At 51.4% G+C, this 21,200-nt stretch overlaps 1 long non-coding RNA gene and 2 other non-coding genes across 3 annotated transcripts in view; 2 read left to right on the top strand and 1 right to left on the bottom strand.

Moving 5' to 3' along the window:
* Positions 1-21,200, bottom strand: part of LOC126426715 (uncharacterized) — a 409,789-nt gene that overhangs the window by 375,449 nt on the left and 13,140 nt on the right. The window lies entirely within an intron of this gene.
* Positions 1,405-1,481, top strand: Trnas-cga (transfer RNA serine (anticodon CGA)). Its single transcript has one exon. It is a non-coding gene; the product is annotated as a tRNA-Ser (tRNA).
* Trnas-cga (transfer RNA serine (anticodon CGA)) lies at positions 2,308-2,384 on the top strand. The gene has a single exon. It is a non-coding gene; the product is annotated as a tRNA-Ser (tRNA).

The raw sequence follows: 21,200 nt of genomic DNA, 5'->3' as shown, positions 1-21,200 counted from the left end.
ATATCAGCGCACACTCCGCTGCAGAGTGAAAATCTCATTCTGGAAACATTCCCCAGGCTGTAGCTATGCCATGTCTCCGCAAAATCCTTTCATTCAGGAGTGCTAGTTCTGCAAGATTCGCAGGAGAGCTTCTATTAACATTGGAAAGTAGGAGACGAGGTGCTGGCAGAAGTAAAGCTGTGAGGATGGAGCGTGAGTCGTGCTTGGGTGGCTCAGTTGGTAGAGCACTTGCCCACGAGAGGCAAAGGACCCGAGTTCGAGTCTCGGTCCGGCACGCAGTTTTAATCTGCCAGGAAGTTTCATATCCGCGCACACTCCGCTGCAGAGTGAAAATCTCATTCTGGAAACATTCCCCAGGCTGTAGCTATGCCATGTCTCCGCAATATCCTTTCTTTCAGGAGTGCTGGTTCTGCAAGCTTCGCAGGAGAGCTTCTGTTAACTTTGGAAGGTAGGAGACGAGGTACTGGCAGAAATAAAGCTGTGAGCATGGGGCGTGAGTTGTGCTTGGGTGGCTCGGTTGGTAGAGCACTTGCCCGCAAGAGGCAAATGTCCCGAGTTCGAGTCTCGGTCCGGCACGCAGTTTTAATCTGCCAGGAAGTTTCATATCAGCGCACACTCCGCTGCAGAGTGAAAATCTCATTCTGGAAACATTCCCCAGGCTGTAGCTATGCCATGTCTCCGCACTATCCTTTCTTTCAGGAGTGCTAGTTCTGCAGGGTTCGCAGGAGAGCTTCTGTTAACATTAAAAGGTAGGAGACGAGGTACTGGCAGAAGTAAAGCTGTGAGCATGGGGCGTGAGTTGTGCTTGGGTGGCTCGGTTGGTAGAGCACTTGCCCGCAAGAGGCAAATGTCCCGAGTTCGAGTCTCGGTCCGGCACGCAGTTTTAATCTGCCAGGAAGTTTCATATCAGCGCACACTCCGCTGCAGAGTGAAAATCTCATTCTGTAAACGTTCCCCAGGCTGTAGCTATGCCATGTCTCCGCAATATCCTTTCTTTCAGGAGTGCTAGTTCTGCAAGGTTCGCAGGGAGCTTCTGTTAACTTTGGAAGGTAGGAGAGGAGGTACTGGCTGAAATAAAGCTGTGAGCATGGGGCGTGAGTTGTGCTTGGGTGGATCGGTTGGTAGAGCACTTGCCCGCAAGAGGCAAATGTCCCGGGTTCGAGTCTCGGTCCGGCACGCAGTTTTAATCCGCCAGGAAGTTTCATATCAGCGCACACTCCGCTGCAGAGTGAAAATCTCATTCTGGAAACATTCCCCAGGCTGTAGCTATGCCATGTCTCCGCAAAATCCTTTCATTCAGGAGTGCTAGTTCTGCAAGATTCGCAGGAGAGCTTCTATTAACATTGGAAAGTAGGAGACGAGGTGCTGGCAGAAGTAAAGCTGTGAGGATGGAGCGTGAGTCGTGCTTGGGTGGCTCAGTTGGTAGAGCACTTGCCCCCGAGAGGCAAAGGTCCCGAGTTCGAGTCTCGGTCCGGCACGCAGTTTTAATCTGCCAGGCAGTTTCATATCAGCGCACACTCCGCTGCAGAGTGAAAATCTCATTCTGGAAACATTCCCCAGGCTGTAGCTATGCCATGTCTCCGCAAAACCCTTTCTTTGAGGAGTGCTAGTTCTGCAAGGTTCGCAGTAGAGCTTCTGTTAGCTTTGGAAGGTAGGAGACGAGGTACTGGCAGAAATAAAGCTGTGAGCATGGGGCGTGAGTTGTGCTTGGGTGGCTCGGTTGGTAGAGCACTTGCCTGCATGAGGCAAATGTCCCGAGTTCGAGTCTCGGTCCGGCACGCAGTTTTAATCTGCCAGGAAGTTTCGTATCAGCGCACACTCCGCTGCTGAGTGAAAATCTCATTCTGGAAACATTCCCCAGGCTGTAGCTATGCCATGTCTCCGCAATATCCTTTCTTTCAGGAGTGCTAGTTCTGCAAGGTTCGCAGGAGAGTTTCTGTTAACTTTGGAAGGTAGGAGACGAGGTACTGGCAGAAATAAAGCTGTGAGGATGGAGCGTGACTTGTGCTTGGGTGGCTCGGTTGGTAGAGCACTTGCCCGCAAGAGGCAAATGTCCCGAGTTCGAGTCTCGGTCCGGCACGCAGTTTTAATCTGCCAGGAAGTTTCATATCAGCGCACACTCCGCTGCAGAGTGAAAATCTCATTCTGGAAACATTCCCCATGCTGTAGCTATGCCATGTCTCCGCAATATCCTTTCTTTCAGGAGTGCTAGTTCTGCAAGGTTCGCAGGAGAGCTTCTGTTAACTTTGGAAGGTAGGAGACGAGGTACTGGCAGATATAAAGCTGTAAGCATGGGGCGTGAGTTGTGCTTGGGTGGCTCAGTTGGTAGAGCATTTGCCCCCGAGAGGCAAAGGTCCCGAGTTCGAGTCTCGGTCCGACACGCAGTTTTAATCTGCCAGGAAGTTTCATATCAGCGCACACACCGCTGCAGAGTTAAAATCTCAATCTGGAAACATTCCCCAGGCTGTAGCTATGCCATGTCTCCGCAACATCCTTTCTTTCAGGAGTGCTAGTTCTGCAAGTTTCGCAGGAGAGCTTCTGTTAACTTTGGAAGGTAGGAGACGAGGTACTGGCAGAAGTAAAGCTGTGAGGATGGAGCGTGAGTCGTGCTTGGGTGGCTCAGTTGGTGAGCACTTGCCCCCTGGAGGCAAATGTCCCGAGTTCGAGTCTCGGTCCGGCACGCAGTTTTAATCTGCCAGGAAGTTTCATATCAGCGCACACTCCGCAGCAGAGTGAAAATCTCATTCTGGAAACTTTCCCCAGGCTGTAGCTATGCCACGTCTCCGCAATATCCTTTCTTTCAGGAGTGCTTGTTCTGCAAGGTTCGCAGGAGAGCTTCTGTTAACTTAGGAATGTAGCAGACGAAGTACTGGCAGAAATAAAGCTGTGAGCATGGGGCGTGAGTTGTGCTTGGGTGGCTCGGTTGGTAGAGCACTTGCCCGCAAGAGGCAAATGTCCCGAGTTCGAGTCTCGGTCCGGCACGCAGTTTTAATCTGCCAGGAAGTTTCATATCAGCGCAGACTCCGCTGCAGAGTGAAAATCTCATTCCGGAAACATTCCCCAGGCTGTAGCTATGCCATGTCTCCACAATATCCTTTCTTTCAGGAGTGCTAGTTCTGCTAGGTTCGGAGGAGAGCTTCTGTTAACTTTGGAAGGTAGGAGACAAGGTACTGGTAGAAGTAAAGCTGTGAGGATGGAGCGTGAGTCGTGCTTGGGTGGCTCAGTTGGTAGAGCACTTGCCCGCGAGATGCAATTGTCCCGAGTTCGAGTCTCGGTCCGGCACGCAGTTTTAATCTGCCAGGAAGTTTCATATCAGCGCTCACTCCGCTGCAGAGTGAAAATCTCATTCTGGAAACATTCCCCAGGCTGTGGCTATGCCATGTCTAGGCAATATCCTTTCTTTCAGGAGTGCTAGTTCTGCAAGGTTCGCAGGAGAGCTTCTGTTAACTTAGGAATGTAGCAGACGCGGTACTGGCAGAAATAAAGCTGTGAGCATGGGGCGTGAGTTGTGCTTGGATGGCTCGGTTGGTACAGCACTTGCCCGCGGGAGGCAAAGGTCCCGAGTTCTAGTCTCGGTCCGGCACGCAGTGTTAATCTGCCAGGAAGTTTCATATCAGCGCACACTCCGCTGCAGAGTGAAAATCTCATTCTGGAAACATTCCCCAGGCTGTGGCCGTGCCATGTCTCCGCAATATCCTTTCTTTCAGGAGTGCTAGTTCTGCAAGTTTCGGAGGAGAGCTTCTGTTAACTTTGGAAGGAAGGAGACGAGGTACTGGCAGAAATAAAGCTGTGAGGATGGGGCGTGAGTCGTGCTTGGGTGGCTCAGTTAGTAGAGCAATTGCCCGTGAGAGGCAAATGTCCCGAGTTCGAATCTCGGACGGCACGCAGTTTTTATCTGCCAGGAAGTTTCATATCAGCGCACACTTCGCTTCAGAGTGAAAATCTCATTCTGGCAACATTCCCCAGGCTGTGGCTATGCCATGTCTCCGCAATATCCTTTCTTTCAGGAGTGCTAGTTCTGCAAGGTTCGCAGGAGAGCTTCTGTTAACTTTGGAAGGTTGGAGACGAGGTACTGGCAAAAGTAAAGCTGTGAGGATGGGGCGTGAGTCGTTCTTGGGTGGCACAGTTGGTAGAGCACTTGCCCGCGAAAGGCAAAGTTCCCGAGTTCGAGTCTTGGTCCGGCACGCAGTTTTAATCTGCCAGGAAGTTTCATATCAGCGCACACTCCGCTGCAGAGTGAAAATCTCATTCTGGAAACATTCCCTAGGCTGTGACTATGCCATGTCTCCGCAATATCCTTTCTTTCAGGAGTGCTAGTTCTGCAAGGCTCGCAGGAGAGCTTCTGTTAACTTTGGAAGGTACGAGACGAGGTACTGGCAGAAGTAAAGCTTTGAGGATGGGGCGTGAATCGTGCTTGGGTGGCTCAGTTGGTAGAGCACTTGCCCGCGAGAGGCGAAGGACCCGAGTTCGAGTCTCGGTCCGGCACGCAGTTTCAATCTGCCTGGAAGTTTCATATCAGCGCACACTCGGCTGCAGAGTGAAAATCTCATTCTGGAAACATTCCCTAGGCTGTGGCTATGCCATGTCTCCGAAATATCCTTTCTTTCAGGAGTGCTAGTTCTGCAAGATTCGCAGGAGAACTTCTGTTAACTTTGGAAGGTAGGAGACGAGGTACTGGCAGAAGTAAAGCTGTGAGGATGGAGCGTGAGTTGTGCTTGGGTGGCTCGGTTGGTAGAGCACTTGGCCCGCAAGAGGTAAATGTCCCGAGTTCGAGTCTCGGTCCGGCACGCAGTTTTAATCTGCCAGGAAGTTTCATATCAGCGCACACTCCGCTGCAGAGTGAAAATCTCATTCTTCAAACAATCCCCAGGCTGTAGCTATGCCATGTCTCCGCAGTATCCTTTCTTTCAGGAGTGCTAGTTCTGCAAGCTTCGCAGGAGAGCTTCTGTTAACTTTGAAAGATAGGAGACGAGGTACTGGCAGAAATAAAGCTGTGAGCATGGGGCGTGAGTTGTGCTTGGGTGGCTCGGTTTTTAGAGCTCTTGCCCGCGTGAGGCAAATATCCCGAGTTCGTGACTCGGTCTGGCACGTAGTTTTAATCTGCCAGGAAGTTTCATATCAGCGCACACTCCGCTGCAGAGTGAAAATCTCATTCTGGAAAAATTCCCCAGCCTGTGGCTATGCCATATCCTTTGTTTCAGGAGTGCTAGTTCTGCAAGGTTCGCAGGAGAGCTTCTGTTAACTTTGGAAGGTAGGAGACGAGGTACTGGCAGAAGTAAAGCTGTGAGGATGGGGCGTGAGTTGTGCTTGGGTGGCTCGGTTGTTAGAGCACTTGCCCCCGAGAGGCAAAGGTCCCCAGTTCGAGTCTCGGTTCGGCACGCAGTTTTAATCTGCTAGGAAGTTTCATATCAGCGGATACTCCGCTGCAGAGTGAAAATCTCATTCTGGAAACATTACCCAGGCTGTGGCTATGCCATGTCTCCGCAATACCCTTTCTTTCAGGAGTCCTAGTTCTGCAAACTTCGCAGGAGAGCTTCTGTTAACTTTGGAAGGTAGGAGACGCGGTACTGGAAGAAGTAAAGCTGTGAGGATGGGGCGTGAGTCGTGCTTGGGTGGCTCAGTTGGTAGAGCATTTGCCCGCGAGAGGCAAAGGTCCCGAGTTCGTGTCTCGGTCCGGCACGAAGTTTTAATCTGCCAGAAAGTTTCACATCAGCGCACTTTTCGCTGCAGAGTGAAAATCTCATTCTGGAAACATTCCCCAGGCTGTGGCTAAGCCATGTCTCCGCAATATCCTTTCTTTCAGGAGTGCTAGTTCTGCAAGATTCGCAGGAGAACTTCTGTTAACTTTGGAAGGTAGGAGACGAGGTACTGGCAGAAGTAAAGCTGTGAGGATGGAGCGTGAGATGTGCTTGGGTGGCTCGGTTGGTAGAGCACTTGTCCGCGAGAGGCAAATGTCCCGAGTTCGAGTCTCGGTCCGGCACGCAGTTTTAATCTGAAAGGAAGTTTCATATCAGCGCACACTCCGCTGCAGAGTGAAAATCTCATTCTGGAAACATTCCCCAGGCTGTAGCTATGCCATGTCTCCGCAATATCCTTTCTTTCAGGAGTGCTAGTTCTGCAAGCTTCGCAGGAGAGCTTCTGTTAACTTTGAAAGATAGGAGACGAGGTACTGGCAGAAATAAAGCTGTGAGCATGGGGCGTGAGTTGTGCTTGGGTGGCTCAGGTTTTAGAGCTCTTGCCCGCGTGAGGCAAATATCCCGAGTTCGAGACTAGGTCTGGCACGCAGTTTTAATCTGCCAGGAAGTTTCATATCAGCGCACACTCCGCTGCAGAGTGAAAATCTCATTCTGGAAAAATTCCCCAGCCTGTGGCTATGCCATATCCTTTGTTTCAGGGGTGCTAGTTCTGCAAGGTTCGCAGGAGAGCTTCTGTTAACTTTGGAAGGTAGGAGACGAGGTACTGGCAGAAGTAAAGCTGTGAGGATGGGGCGTGAGTTGTGCTTGGGTGGCTCGGTTGGTAGAGCACTTGCCCCCGAGAGGCAAAGGTCCCGAGTTCGAGTCTCGGTTCGGCACGCAATTTTAATCTGCTAGGAAGTTTCATATCAGCGGATACTCCGCTGCAGAGTGAAAATCTCATTCTGGAAACATTCCCCAGGCTGTGGCTATGCCATGTCTCCGCAATACCCTTTCTTTCAGGAGTGCTAGTTCTGCAAACTTCGCAGGAGAGCTTCTGTTAACTTTGGAAGGTCAGAGACGCGGTACTGGAAGAAGTAAAGCTGTGAGGACGGGGCGTGAGTCGTGCTTGGGTGGCTCAGTTGGTAGAGTACTTGCCCGCGAGAGGCAAAGGTCCCGAGTTCGTGTCTCGGTCCGGCACGAAGTTTTAATCTGCCAGGAAGTTTCATATCAGCGCACATTTCGCTGCACAGTGAAAATCTCATTCTGGAAACATTCCCCAGGCTGTGGCTATGCCATGTCTCCACAATATCCTTTCCTTCAGGAGAGCTAGTTCTGCAAGGTTCGCAGGAGACCTTCTGTTAACTTTGGAAGGTAGGAGACGAGGTACTGGCAGAAGTAAAGCTGTGAGGATGGGGCGTGAGTCGTGCTTGGGTGGCTCAGTTGGTAGAGCACTTGCCCGCGAGACGCAAAGGTCCCGAGTTCGAGTCTCGGTCCGGCACGCAGATTTAATCTGCCAGGAAGATTCATATCAGCGCACATTTCGCTGCAGAGTGAAAATCTCATTCTGGAAACATTCCCCAGGCTGTGGCTATGCCATGTCTCCGCAATATCCTTTTTTTCAGGAGTGCTAGATCTGCAAGTTTCGCAGGAGAGCTTCTGTTAACTTTGGAAGGTAGGAGACGAGGTACTGGCAGAAGTAAAGCTGTGAGGATGGGGCGTGAGTCGTGCTTGGGTGGCTCAGTTGGTAGAGCACTTGCCCGCGAGAGGCAAAGGTCCCGAGTTCGAGTCTCGGTCCGGCACGCAGATTTAATTTGCCAGGAAATTTCATATCAGCGCACACTCCGCTGCAGAGTGAAAATCTCATTCTGGAAACATTCCTCAGGCTGTGGCTATGCCATGTCTCCGCAATATCCTTTCTTTCAGGAGTGCTAGATCTGCAAGTTTCGCAGGAGAGCTTCTGTTATCTTTGGAAGGTAGGAGACGAGGTACTGGCAGAAGTAAAGCTGTGAGGATGGGGCGTGAGTCGTGCATGGGTGGCTCAGTTGGTAGAGCACTTGCCCGCTAGTGGCAAACGTCCCGAGTTCTAGTCTCGGTCCGGCACGCAGTTTTAATCTGCCAGGAAGTTTCATATCAGCGCACACATCGCTGCAGAGTGAAAATCCCATTCTGGAATCATTCCCCAGGCTGTCGCTATGCCATGTCTCCGTAATATCCTTTCTTTCAGGAGTGCTAGTTCTGCAAATATCGCAGGAGAGCTTCTGTTAACTTTGGAAGGTAGGAGACGAGGTACTGGCAAAAGTAAAACTGTGAGGATGGGGCGTGAGTCGTGCTTGGGTGGCACAGTTGGTAGAGCACCTGCCAGCGAGAGGCAAAGGTCCCGAGTTCGAGTCTCGGTCCGGCACGCAGTTTTAATCTGCCAGGAAGTTTCATATCAGCGCACACTTCGCTGCAGAGTGAAAATCTCTTTCTGGAAACATTCCCCAGGCTGTGGCTATGCCATGTCTCCGCAATATCCTTTCTTTCAGGAGTGCTAGTTCTGCAAGTTTCGCAGGAGAGCTTCTGTTAACTTTGGAAGGTAGGAGACGAGGTACTGGCAAAAGTAAAACTGTGAGAATGGGGCGTGAGTCGTGCTTGGGTGGCACAGTTGGTAGACTACCTGCCCGCGAGAGGCAAAGGTCCCGAGTTTGAGTCTCAGTCCGGCACGCAGTTTTAATCTGGCAGGAAGTTTCATATCAGCGCACACATTGCTGCAGAGTGAAAATCTCATTCTGGAAACATTCCCCAGGCTGTGGCTATGCCATGTCTCCGCAATATCCTTTCTTTCAGGAGTGCTAGTTCTGCAAGTTTCGCAGGAGAGCTTCTGTTAACTTTGGAAGGTAGGAGACGAGGTACTGGCAAAAGTAAAACCGTGAGGATGGGGCGTGAGTCGTGCTTGGGTGGCACAGTTGGTAGAGCACCTGCCCGCGAAAGGCAAAGGTCCCGAGTTCGAGTCTCGGTCCGGCACGCAGTTTTAATCTGCCAGGAAGTTTCATATCAGCGCACACTTCGCTGCAGAGTGAAAATCTCATTCTGGAAACATTCCCCAGGCTGTGGCTATGCCATGTCTCCGCAATATCCTTTCTTTCAGGAGTGCTAGTTCTGCAAGTTTCGCAGGAGAGCTTCTGTTAACTTTGGAAGGTAGGAGACGAGGTACTGGCAAAAGTAAAACTGTGAGGATGGGGCGTGAGTCGTGCTTGGCTGGCACAGTTGGTAGAGCACCTGCCCACGAGAGGAAAAGGTCCCGAGTTCTAGTCTCGGCCCGGCACGCAGTTTTAATCTGCCAGGATGTTTCATATCAGCGCACACATCGCTGCAGAGTGTAAATCTCATTCCGGAAACATTCCCCAGGCTGTGGCTATGCCATGTCTCCGCAATATCCTTTCTTTCAGGAGTGCTAGTTCTGCAAGTTTCGCAGGAGAGCTTCTGTTAACTTTGGAAGGTAGGAGACGAGGTACTGGCAAAAGTAAAACTGTGAGGATGGGGCGTGAGTCGTGCTTGGGTGGCACAGTTGGTAGAGCACCTGCCCGCGAGAGGCAAAGGTCCTGAGTTCGAGTCTCGGTCCGGCACGCAGTTTTAATCTGCCAGTAAGTTTCATATCAGCGCACACATCGCTGCAGAGTGAAAATCTCATTCTGGAAACATTCCCCAGGCTGTGGCTATGCCATGTCTCCGCAATATCCTTTCTTTCAGGAGTGCTAGTTCTGCAAGTTTCGCAGGAGAGCTTCTGTTAACTTTGGAAGGTAGGAGACGAGGTACTGGCAAAAGTAAAACTCTGAGGATGGGGCGTGAGTCGTGCTTGGGTGGCACGGTTGGTAGAGCACCTGGCCGCGAGAGGCAAAGGTCCCGAGTTCGAGTCTCGGTCCGGCACGCAGTTTTAATCTGCCAGGAAGTTTCATATCAGCGCACACTTCGCTGCAGAGTTGAAATCTCCTTCTGGAAACATTCCCCAGGCTGTGGCTATGCCATGTCTCCGCAATATCCTTTCTTTCAGGAGAGCTAGTTCTGCAAGTTTCGCAGGAGAGCTTCTGTTAACTTTGGAAGGTAGGAGACGAGGTACTGGCAAAAGTAAAACTGTGAGGATGGGGCGTGAGTCGTGGTTGGGTGGCACAGTTGGTAGAGCACCTGCCCGCGAGAGGCAAAGGTCCCGATTTCTATTCTCGGTCCGGCACGCAGTTTTAATCTGCCAGGAAGTTTCATATCAGCGCACACATCGCTGCAGAGTGTAAATCTCATTCTGGAATCATTCCCCAGGCTGTGGCTATGCCATGTCTCCGCAATATCCTTTCTTTCAGGAGTGCTAGTTCTGCAAGTTTCGCAGGAGAGCTTCTGTTAACTTTGGAAGGTAGGAGACGAGGTACTGGCAAAAGTAAAACTGTGAGGATGGGGCGTGAGTCGTGCTTGGGTGGCACGGTTGGTAGAGCACCTGGCCGCGAGAGGCAAAGGTCCCGAGTTCGAGTCTCGGTCCGGCACGCAGTTTTAATCTGCCAGGAAGTTTCATATCAGCGCACACTTCGCTGCAGAGTTGAAATCTCCTTCTGGAAACATTCCCCAGGCTGTGGCTATGCCATGTCTCCGCAATATCCTTTCTTTCAGGAGAGCTAGTTCTGCAAGTTTCGCAGGAGAGCTTCTGTTAACTTTGGAAGGTAGGAGACGAGGTACTGGCAAAAGTAAAACTGTGAGGATGGGGCGTGAGTCGTGCTTGGGTGGCACAGTTGGTAGAGCACCTGCCCGCGAGAGGCAAAGGTCCTGAGTTCGAGTCTCGGTCCGGCACGCAGTTTTAATCTGCCAGTAAGTTTCATATCAGCGCACACATCGCTGCAGAGTGAAAATCTCATTCTGGAAACATTCCCCAGGCTGTGGCTATGCCATGTCTCCGCAATATCCTTTCTTTCAGGAGTGCAAGTTCTGCAAGTTTCGCAGGAGAGCTTCTGTTAACTTTGGAAGGTAGGAGACGAGGTACTGGCAAAAGTAAAACTGTGAGGATGGGGCGTGAGTCGTGCTTGGGTGGCACAGTTGGTAGAGCACCTGCCCGCGAAAGGAAATGTCCCGAGTTCGAGTCTCGGTCCGGCACGCAGTTTTAATCTGCCAGGAAGTTTCATATCAGCGCACACATCGCTGCAGAGTTGAAATCTCTTTCTGGAAACATTCCCCAGGCTGTGGCTATGCCATGTCTCCGCAATATCCTTTCTTTCAGGAGTGCAAGTTCTGCAAGTTTCGCAGGAGAGCTTCTGTTAACTTTGGAAGGTAGGAGACGAGGTACTGGCAAAAGTAAAACTGTGAGGATGGGGCGTGAGTCGTGCTTGGGTGGCACAGTTGGTAGAGGACCTGCCCGCGAAAGGCAAAGGTCCCGAGTTCGAGTCTCGGTCCGGCACGCAGTTTTAATCTGCCAGGAAGTTTCATATCAGCGCACACTTCGCTGCAGAGTGAAAATCTCATTCTGGAAACATTCCCCAGGCTGTGGCTATGCCATGTCTCCGCAATATCTTTTCTTTCAGGAGTGCTAGTTCTGCAAGTTTCGCAGGAGAGCTTCTGTTAACTTTGGAAGGTAGGAGACGAGGTACTGGCAAAAGTAAAACTGTGAGGATGGGGCGTGAGTCGTGCTTGGGTGGCACAGTTGGTAGAGCACCTGCCCGCGAGAGGCAAAGGTCCCGAGTTCGAGTCTCGGTCCGGCACGCAGTTTTAATCTGCCAGGAAGTTTCATATCAGCGCACACATCGCTGCAGAGTGAAAATCTCATTCTGGAAACATTCCCCAGGCTGTGGCTATGCCATGTCTCCGCAATATCCTTTCTTTCAGGAGTGCTAGTTCTGCAAGTTTCGCAGGAGAGCTTCTGTTAACTTTGGAAGGTAGGAGACGAGGTACTGGCAAAAGTAAAACTGTGAGGATGGGGCGTGAGTCGTGCTTGGGTGGCACAGTTGGTAGAGCACCTGCCCGCGAAAGGCAAAGGTCCCGAGTTCGAGTCTCGGTCCGGCACGCAGTTTTAACCTGCCAGGAAGTTTCATATCAGCGCACACTTCGCTGCAGAGTGAAAATCTCATTCTGGAAACATTCCCCAGACTGTGGCTATGCCATGTCTCCGCAATATCCTTTCTTTCAGGAGTGCTAGTTCTGCAAGTTTCGCAGGAGAGCTTCTGTTAACTTTGGAAGGTAGGAGACGAGGTACTGGCAAAAGTAAAACTCTGAGGATGGGGCGTGAGTCGTGCTTGGGTGGCACAGTTGGTAGAGCACCTGCCCGCGAGAGGCAAAGGTCCCGAGTTCGAGTCTCGGTCCGGCACGCAGTTTTAATCTGCCAGGAAGTTTCATATCAGCGCACACATCGCTGCAGAGTGAAAATCTTATTCTGGAAACATTCCCCAGGCTGTGGCTATGCCATGTCTCCGCAATATCCTTTCTTTCAGGAGTGCTAGTTCTGCAAGTTTCGCAGGAGAGCTTCTGTTAACTTTGGAAGGTAGGAGACGAGGTACTGGCAAAAGTAAAACTGTGAGGATGGGGCGTGAGTCGTGCTTGGGTGGCACAGTTGGTAAAGCAACTGCCCGCGAAAGGCAAAGGTCCCGAGTTCGAGTCTCGGTCCGGCACGCAGTTTTAACCTGCCAGGAAGTTTCATATCAGCGCACACTTCGCTGCAGAGTGAAAATCTCATTCTGGAAACATTCCCCAGGCTGTGGCTATGCCATGTCTCCGCAATATCTTTTCTTTCAGGAGTGCTAGTTCTGCAAGTTTCGCAGGAGAGCTTCTGTTAACTTTGGAAGGTAGGAGACGAGGTACTGGCAAAAGTAAAACTGTGAGGATGGGGCGTGAGTCGTGCTTGGGTGGCACAGTTGGTAGAGCACCTGCCCGCGAGAGGCAAAGGTCCCGAGTTCGAGTCTCGGTCCGGCACGCATTTTTAATCTGCCAGGAAGTTTCATATCAGCGCACACATCGCTGCAGAGTGAAAATCTCATTCTGGAAACATTCCCCAGGCTGTGGCTATGCCATGTCTCCGCAATATCCTTTCTTTCAGGAGTGCTAGTTCTGCAAGTTTCGCAGGAGAGCTTCTGTTAACTTTGGAAGGTAGGAGACGAGGTACTGGCAAAAGTAAAACTGTGAGGATGGGGCGTGAGTCGTGCTTGGGTGGCACAGTTGGTAGAGCACCTGCCCGCGAAAGGCAAAGGTCCCGAGTTCGAGTCTCGGTCCGGCACGCAGTTTTAACCTGCCAGGAAGTTTCATATCAGCGCACACTTCGCTGCAGAGTGAAAATCTCATTCTGGAAACATTCCCCAGGCTGTGGCTATGCCATGTCTCCGCAATATCTTTTCTTTCAGGAGTGCTAGTTCTGCAAGTTTCGCAGGAGAGCTTCTGTTAACTTTGGAAGGTAGGAGACGAGGTACTGGCAAAAGTAAAACTGTGAGGATGGGGCGTGAGTCGTGCTTGGGTGGCACAGTTGGTAGAGCACCTGCCCGCGAGAGGCAAAGGTCCCGAGTTCGAGTCTCGGTCCGGCACGCAGTTTTAACCTGCCAGGAAGTTTCATATCAGCGCACACTTCGCTGCAGAGTGAAAATCTCATTCTGGAAACATTCCCCAGACTGTGGCTATGCCATGTCTCCGCAATATCCTTTCTTTCAGGAGTGCTAGTTCTGCAAGGTTCGCAGGAGAACTTCTGTTAACTTTGGAAGGTAGGAGACGAGGTACTGGCAAAAGTAAAACTGTGAGGATGGGGCGTGAGTCGTGCTTGGGTGGCACAGTTGGTAGAGCACCTGCCCGCGAAAGGCAAAGGTCCCGAGTTCGAGTCTCGGTCCGGCACGCAGTTTTAACCTGCCAGGAAGTTTCATATCAGCGCACACTTCGCTGCAGAGTGAAAATCTCATTCTGGAAACATTCCCCAGACTGTGGCTATGCCATGTCTCCGCAATATCCTTTCTTTCAGGAGTGCTAGTTCTGCAAGTTTCGCAGGAGAGCTTCTGTTAACTTTGGAAGGTAGGAGACGAGGTACTGGCAAAAGTAAAACTGTGAGGATGGGGCGTGAGTCGTGCTTGGGTGGCACAGTTGGTAGAGCACCTGCCCGCGAGAGGCAAAGGTCCCGAGTTCGAGTCTCGGTCCGGCACGCAGTTTTAATCTGCCAGGAAGTTTCATATCAGCGCACACATCGCTGCAGAGTGAAAATCTCATTCTGGAAACATTCCCCAGGCTGTGGCTATGCCATGTCTCCGCAATATCATTTCTTTCAGGAGTGCTAGTTCTGCAAGTTTCGCAGGAGAGCTTCTGTTAACTTTGGAAGGTAGGAGACGAGGTACTGGCAAAAGTAAAACTGTGAGGATGGGGCGTGAGTCGTGCTTGGGTGGCACAGTTGGTAGAGCACCTGCCCGCGAAAGGCAAAGGTCCCGAGTTCGAGTCTCGGTCCGGCACGCAGTTTTAACCTGCCAGGAAGTTTCATATCAGCGCACACTTCGCTGCAGAGTGAAAATCTCATTCTGGAAACATTCCCCAGACTGTGGCTATGCCATGTCTCCGCAATATCCTTTCTTTCAGGAGTGCTAGTTCTGCAAGGTTCGCAGGAGAACTTCTGTTAACTTTGGAAGGTAGGAGACGAGGTACTGGCAAAAGTAAAACTGTGAGGAAGGGGCGTGAGTCGTGCTTGGGTGGCACAGTTGGTAGAGCACCTGCCCGCGAAAGGCAAAGATCCCGAGTTCGAGTCTCGGTCCGGCACGCAGTTTTAACCTGCCAGGAAGTTTCATATCAGCGCACACTTCGCTGCAGAGTGAAAATCTCATTCTGGAAACATTCCCCAGGCTGTGGCTATGCCATGTCTCCGCAATATCTTTTCTTTCAGGAGTGCTAGTTCTGCAAGTTTCGCAGGAGAGCTTCTGTTAACTTTGGAAGGTAGGAGACGAGGTACTGGCAAAAGTAAAACTGTGAGGATGGGGCGTGAGTCGTGCTTGGGTGGCACAGTTGGTAGAGCACCTGCCCGCGAGAGGCAAAGGTCCCGAGTTCGAGTCTCGGTCCGGCACGCAGTTTTAATCTGCCAGGAAGTTTCATATCAGCGCACACATCGCTGCAGAGTGAAAATCTCATTCTGGAAACATTCCCCAGGCTGTGGCTATGCCATGTCTCCGCAATATCCTTTCTTTCAGGAGTGCTAGTTCTGCAAGGTTCGCAGGAGAACTTCTGTTAACTTTGGAAGGTAGGAGACGAGGTACTGGCAAAAGTAAAAGTGTGAGGATGGGGCGTGAGTCGTGCTTGGGTGGCACAGTTGGTAGAGCACCTGCCCGCGAAAGGCAAAGGTCCCGAGTTCGAGTCTCGGTCCGGCACGCAGTTTTAACCTGCCAGGAAGTTTCATATCAGCGCACACTTCGCTGCAGAGTGAAAATCTCATTCTGGAAACATTCCCCAGGCTGTGGCTATGCCATGTCCCCGCAATATCTTTTCTTTCAGGAGTGCTAGTTCTGCAAGTTTCGCAGGAGAGCTTCTGTTAACTTTGGAAGGTAGGAGACGAGGTACTGGCAAAAGTAAAACTGTGAGGATGGGGCGTGAGTCGTGCTTGGGTGGCACAGTTGGTAGAGCACCTGCCCGCGAGAGGCAAAGGTCCCGAGTTCGAGTCTCGGTCCGGCACGCAGTTTTAATCTGCCAGGAAGTTTCATATCAGCGCACACATCGCTGCAGAGTGAAAATCTCATTCTGGAAACATTCCCCAGGCTGTGGCTATGCCATGTCTCCGCAATATCCTTTCTTTCAGGAGTGCTAGTTCTGCAAGTTTCGCAGGAGAGCTTCTGTTAACTTTGGAAGGTAGGAGACGAGGTACTGGCAAAAGTAAAACTGTGAGGATGGGGCGTGAGTCGTGCTTGGGTGGCACAGTTGGTAGAGCACCTGCCCGCGAGAGGCAAAGGCCCCGAGTTCGAGTCTCGGTCCGGCACGCAGTTTTAATCTGCCAGGAAGTTTCATATCAGCGCACACTTCGCTGCAGAGTGAAAATCTCATTCTGGAAACATTCCCCAGACTGTGGCTATGCCATGTCTCCGCAATATCCTTTCTTTCAGGAGTGCTAGTTCTGCAAGGTTCGCAGGAGAACTTCTGTTAACTTTGGAAGGTAGGAGACGAGGTACTGGCAAAAGTAAAACTGTGAGGATGGGGCGTGAGTCGTGCTTGGGTGGCACAGTTGGTAGAGCACCTCCCCGCGAAAGGCAAAGGTCCCGAATTCGAGTCTCGGTCCGGCACGCAGTTTTAACCTGCCAGGAAGTTTCATATCAGCGCACACTTCGCTGCAGAGTGAAAATCTCATTCTGGAAACATTCCCCAGGCTGTGGCTATGCCATGTCTCCGCAATATCTTTTCTTTCAGGAGTGCTAGTTCTGCAAGTTTCGCAGGAGAGCTTCTGTTAACTTTGGAAGGTAGGAGACGAGGTACTGGCAAAAGTAAAACTGTGAGGATGGGGCGTGAGTCGTGCTTGGGTGGCACAGTTGGTAGAGCACCTGCCCGTGAGAGGCAAAGGTCCCGAGTTCGAGTGTCGGTCCGGCACGCAGTTTTAATCTGCCAGGAAGTTTCATATCAGCGCACACTTCGCTGCAGAGTGAAAATCTCATTCTGGAAACATTCCCCAGGCTGTAGCTATGCCATGTCTGCGCAATATCCTTACTTTCAGGAGTGCTAGTTCTGCAAGGTTCGCAGGAGAGCTTCTGTTAACTTTGGAAGGTAGGAGACGAGGTACTGGCAAAAGTAAAGCTGTGAGGATGGGGCGTGAGTCGTGCTTGGGTGGCACAGTTGGTAGAGCACTTGCCCGCGAGAGGCAAAGGTCCCGAGTTCGAGTCTCGGTCCGGCACGCAGTTTTAATCTGCCAGGAAGTTTCATATCAGCTCACACTCCGCTGCAGAGTGAAAATCTCATTCTGGAAACATTCCCTAGGCTGTGGCAATGCCATGTCTCCGCAATATCCTTTCTTTCAGGAGTGCTAGTTCAGCAAGGTGCGCTGGAGAGCTTCTGTTAACTTTGGAAGGTAGGAGACGAGGTACTGGCAGAAGTAAAGCTTTGAGGATGGGGCGTGAGGCGTGCTTGGGTAGCTCAGTTGGTAGGGCACTTGCCCGCGAGAGGCAAATGTCCCGAGTTCGAGTCTCGGTCCGGCACGCAGTTTTAATCTGCCAGGAAGTTTCATATCAGCGCACACATCGCTGCAGAGTGAAAATCTCATTCTGGAATCATTCCCCAGGCTGTCGCTGTGCCATGTCTCCGCAATATACACTCCTGGAAATAGAAATAAGATCACCGTGAGTTCATTGTCCCAGGAAGGGGAAACTTTATTGACACATTCCTGGGGTCAGATACATCACATGATCACACTGACAGAACCACAGGCACATAGACACAGGCAACAGAGCATGCACAATGTCGGCACTAGTACAGTGTATATCCACCTTTCGCAGCAATGCAGGCTGCTATTCTCCCACGGAGACGATCGTAGAGATGCTGGATGTAGTCCTGTGGAACGGTTTGCCATGCCATTTCCACCTGGCGCCTCAGTTGGACCAGCGTTCGTGTTGGACGTGCAGACCACGTGAGACGACGCTTCATCCAGTCCCAAACATGTTCAATGGGGGACAGATCCGGAGATCTTGCTGGCCAGGGTAGTTGACTTATACCTTCTAGAGCACATTGGGTGGCACGGGATACATGCGGACGTGCATTGACCTGTTGGAACAGCAAGTTCCCTTGCCGGTCTAGGATTGGTAGAACGATGGGTTCGACGACGGTTTGGATGTACCGTGCACTATTCAGTGTCCCCTCGACGATCACCAGTGGTGTACGGCCAGTGTAGGAGATCGCTCCCCACACCATGATGCCGGGTGTTGGCCCTGTGTGCCTCGGTCATATGCAGTCCCGATTGTGGCGCTCACCTGCACGGCGCCAAACACGCATACGACCATCATTGGCACCAAGGCAGAAGCGACTCTCATCGCTGAAGACGACACGTCTCCATTCGTCCCTCCATTCACGCCTGTCGCGACACCACTGGAGGCGGGCTGCACGATGTTGGGGCGTGAGCGGAAGACGGTCTAACGGTGTGCGGGACCGTAGCCGAGCTTCATGGAGACGGTTGCGAATGGTCCCCGCCGATACCCCAGGAGCAACAGTGTCCCTAATTTACTGGGAAGTGGCGGTGCGGTCCCCTACGGCACTGCGTAGGATCCTACGGTCTTGGCGTGCATCCGTGCGTCGCTGCGGTCCGGTCCCAGGTCGACGGGCACGTGCACCTTCCGCCGACCAGTGGCGACAACATCGATGTACTGTGGAGACCTCACGCCCCGCGTGTTGAGCAATTCGGCGGTACGTCCACCCGGCCTCCCGCATGCCCACTATACGCCCTCGCTCAAAGTCCGTCAACTGCACATAGGTTCACGTCCACGCTGTCGCGGCATGCTACCAGTGTTAAAGACTGCGATGGAGCTCCGTATGCCACGGCAAACTGTCTGACACTGACGGCGGCGGTGCACAAATGCTGCGCAGCTAGCGCCATTCGACGGCCAACACCGCGGTTCCTGGTGTGTCCGCTGAGCCGTGCATGTGATCATTGCTTGTACAGCCCTCTCGCAGTGTCCGGAGCAAATAGGGTGGGTCTGACACACCGGTGTCAATGTGTTCTTTTTTCCATTTCCAGGAGTGTACTTTCTTTCAGGAGTGTTAGTTCTGCAAGTTTCGCAGGAGAGCTTCTGTTAACTTTGGAAGGTAGGAGACGAGGTACTGGCAGAAGTAAAGCTGTGAGGATGGGGCGTGAGTCGTGCTTGGGTGGCTCAGTTGGTAGAGCTCTTGCCCGCGAGAGGCAAAGGTCCCGAGTTCGAGTCTCGGTCCGGCACGCAGATTTAATCTGCCAGGAAGTTTCCTATCAGCGCACTCTCCACTGCAGAGTGAAAATCTCATTCTGGAAACATTCCCCAGGCTGTGGCTATGCCATGTCTCCGCAATATCCTTTCTTTCAGGAGTGCTAGATCTGCAAGGTTCGCAGGAGAGCTTCTGTTATCTTTGGAAGGTAGGAGACGAGGTACTGGCAGAAGTAAAGCTGTGAGGATGGGGCGTGAGTCGTGCTTGGGTGGCTCAGTTGGTAGAGCACTTGCCCGCTAGAGGCAAACGTCCCGAGTTCGAGTCTCGGTCCGGCACGCAGTTTTAATCTGCCAGGAAGTTTCATATCAGCGCACACTCCGCTGCAGAGTGAAAATCTCATTCTGGAAACATTACCCAGGCTGTGGCTATGCCATGTCTCCGCAATATCCTTTCTTTCAGGAGTGCTAGTTCTGCAAGTTTCGCAGTAGAGCTTCTGTTAACTTTGGAAGGTAGGAGACGAGGTAGTGGCAGAAGTAAAGCTGTGAGGATGGGGCGTGAGTCGTGCTTGGGTGGCTCAGTTGGTAGAGCACTTGCCTGCTACAGGCAAAGGTCCCGAGTTCGAGTCTCGGTCCGGCACGCAGATTTAATCTGCCAGGAAGTTTCATATCAGCGCACTCCACTGCAGAGTGAAAATCCCATTCTGGAAACATTCCCCAGGCTGTGGCTATGCCATGTCTCCGCAATATCATTTCTTTCAGGAGTGCTAGTTCTACAAGATTCGCAGGAGAGCTTCTGTTATCTTTGGAAGGTAGGAGACGAGGTAGTGGCAGAAGTAAAGCTGTGAGGATGGGGCGTGAGTCGTGTTTGGGTGGCTCAGTTGGTAGAGCACTTGCCCACGAGAGGCAAAGGTCCCGAGTTCGAGTCTCGGTCCGGCACGCAGGTTCAATCTGCCAGGAAGTTTCATATCAGCGCACACTCCGCTGCAGAGTTAAAATCTCATTCTGGAAATATTACCCAGGCTGTGGCTATGCCATGTCTCCGCAATATCCTTTCTTTCAGGAGTGCTAGTTCTGCAAGTTTCGCAGTAGAGCTTCTGTTAACTTTGGAAGGTAGGAGACGAGGTAGTGGCAGAAGTAAAGCTGTGAGGATGGGGCGTGAGTCGTGCTTGGGTGGCTCAGTTGGTAGAGCACTTGCCCGCTAGAGGCAAACGGTCCGAGTTCGAGTCTCGGTCCGGCACGCAGTTTTAATCTGCCAGGAAGTTTCATATCAGCGCACACTCCGCTGCAGAGTGAAAGCTCATTCTGGAAACATTCCTCAGGCTGTAGCTATGCCATATCTCCACAATATCATTTCTTTCAGGAGTGCTAGTTCTGCAAGGTTCGCAGGAGAGCTTCTGTTAACTTTGGAAGGTAGGAGACGAGGTACTGGCAGAAGTAAAGCTGTGAGGATGGAGCGTGAGTTGTGCTTGGGTGGCTGGGTTGGTAGAGCACTTGCCCGTGAGAGGCAAAGGTCACGAGTTCGAGTCTCGGTCCGGCACGCAGTTTTAATCTGCCAGGAAGTTTCATATCAGCGCACACTCCGCTGCAGAGTGAAAATCTCATTCTAGAAACATTCCCCAGGCTGTAGCTATGCCATGTCTCCGCAATATCCTTTCTTTCAGGAGTGCTAGTTCTGCAAGGTTCGCAGGAGAGCTTCTGTTAACTTTGGAAGGTAGGAGACGAGGTTCTGACAGAAGTAAAGCTGTGAGGATGGAGCGTGAGTTGTGCTTGGGTGGCTCGGTCGGTAGAGCACTTGCCCGCGAGAGGCAAATGTGCCGAGTTCGAGTCTCGGTCCGGCACGCAGTTTTAATCTGCCAGGAAGTTTCATATCAGCGCACACTCCCCTGCAGAGTGAAAATCTCATTCTGGAAACATTCCCCAGGCTGTAGCTATGCCATGTCTCCGCAATATCCTTTCTTTCAGGAGTGCTAGTTCTGCAAGGTTCGCAGGAGAGCTTCTGTTAACTTTGGAAGGTAGGAGACGATGTTCTGACAGAAGTAAAGCTGTGAGGATGGAGCGTGAGTTGTGCTTGGGTGGCTCGGTTGGTAGAGCACTTGCCCGCGAGAGGCAAATGTCCCGAGTTCGAGTCTCGGTCCGGCACGCAGTTTTAATCTGCTAGGAAGTTTCATATCATCGCACACTCCGCTGCAGAGTGAAAAACTCATTCTGGAGAATGATCCGTGTTTGTTGATGTTCTCATCAAGGTAAGTAGATGCTGCGTTGAACTGTAGTAGTAGCACAGCAACAGGGTTTGCGCTGTTCCGATTTCTAAGACACGAAAAGCGGAACGCAAAATAGTTGGAGAGAGAATAAAAAATGTAATATACATTCATGTTCGGGATCCAAATTAGTTGATCGGTTAAAGGGGTTGTGGTTAGAAAATCGTATATTGCCGTAGAATATAAATGCATAGCATTTATGTAACACTGTGACGTATGTACTCAAGCTGCAAGTGTAGTGTTGTACTGATGGACGTCATAAACTGCAGTTTAGTTTCGTAATTGTGTGCATATATGAAAGCTGTGTTTTATGCAATGTAGTACTGCTTTAAAGAGTGTGCAAGGCTTCTTGAAAGTTATCTCCCACTTAAACATTCTGACTTGTTAAGTAGTGGAGTTATTGAACTTCATTCACCAAGTATTTAACGATCAAACTCGCCAACAGTAGA

Source organism: Schistocerca serialis, chromosome 11 (genome assembly GCF_023864345.2).
Source record: "Schistocerca serialis cubense isolate TAMUIC-IGC-003099 chromosome 11, iqSchSeri2.2, whole genome shotgun sequence".
NCBI lineage: Eukaryota > Metazoa > Arthropoda > Insecta > Orthoptera > Acrididae > Schistocerca > Schistocerca serialis.
The sequence above is the reverse complement of the archived record's forward strand: the minus strand, read 5'-3'. Positions and strand labels throughout refer to the sequence as shown.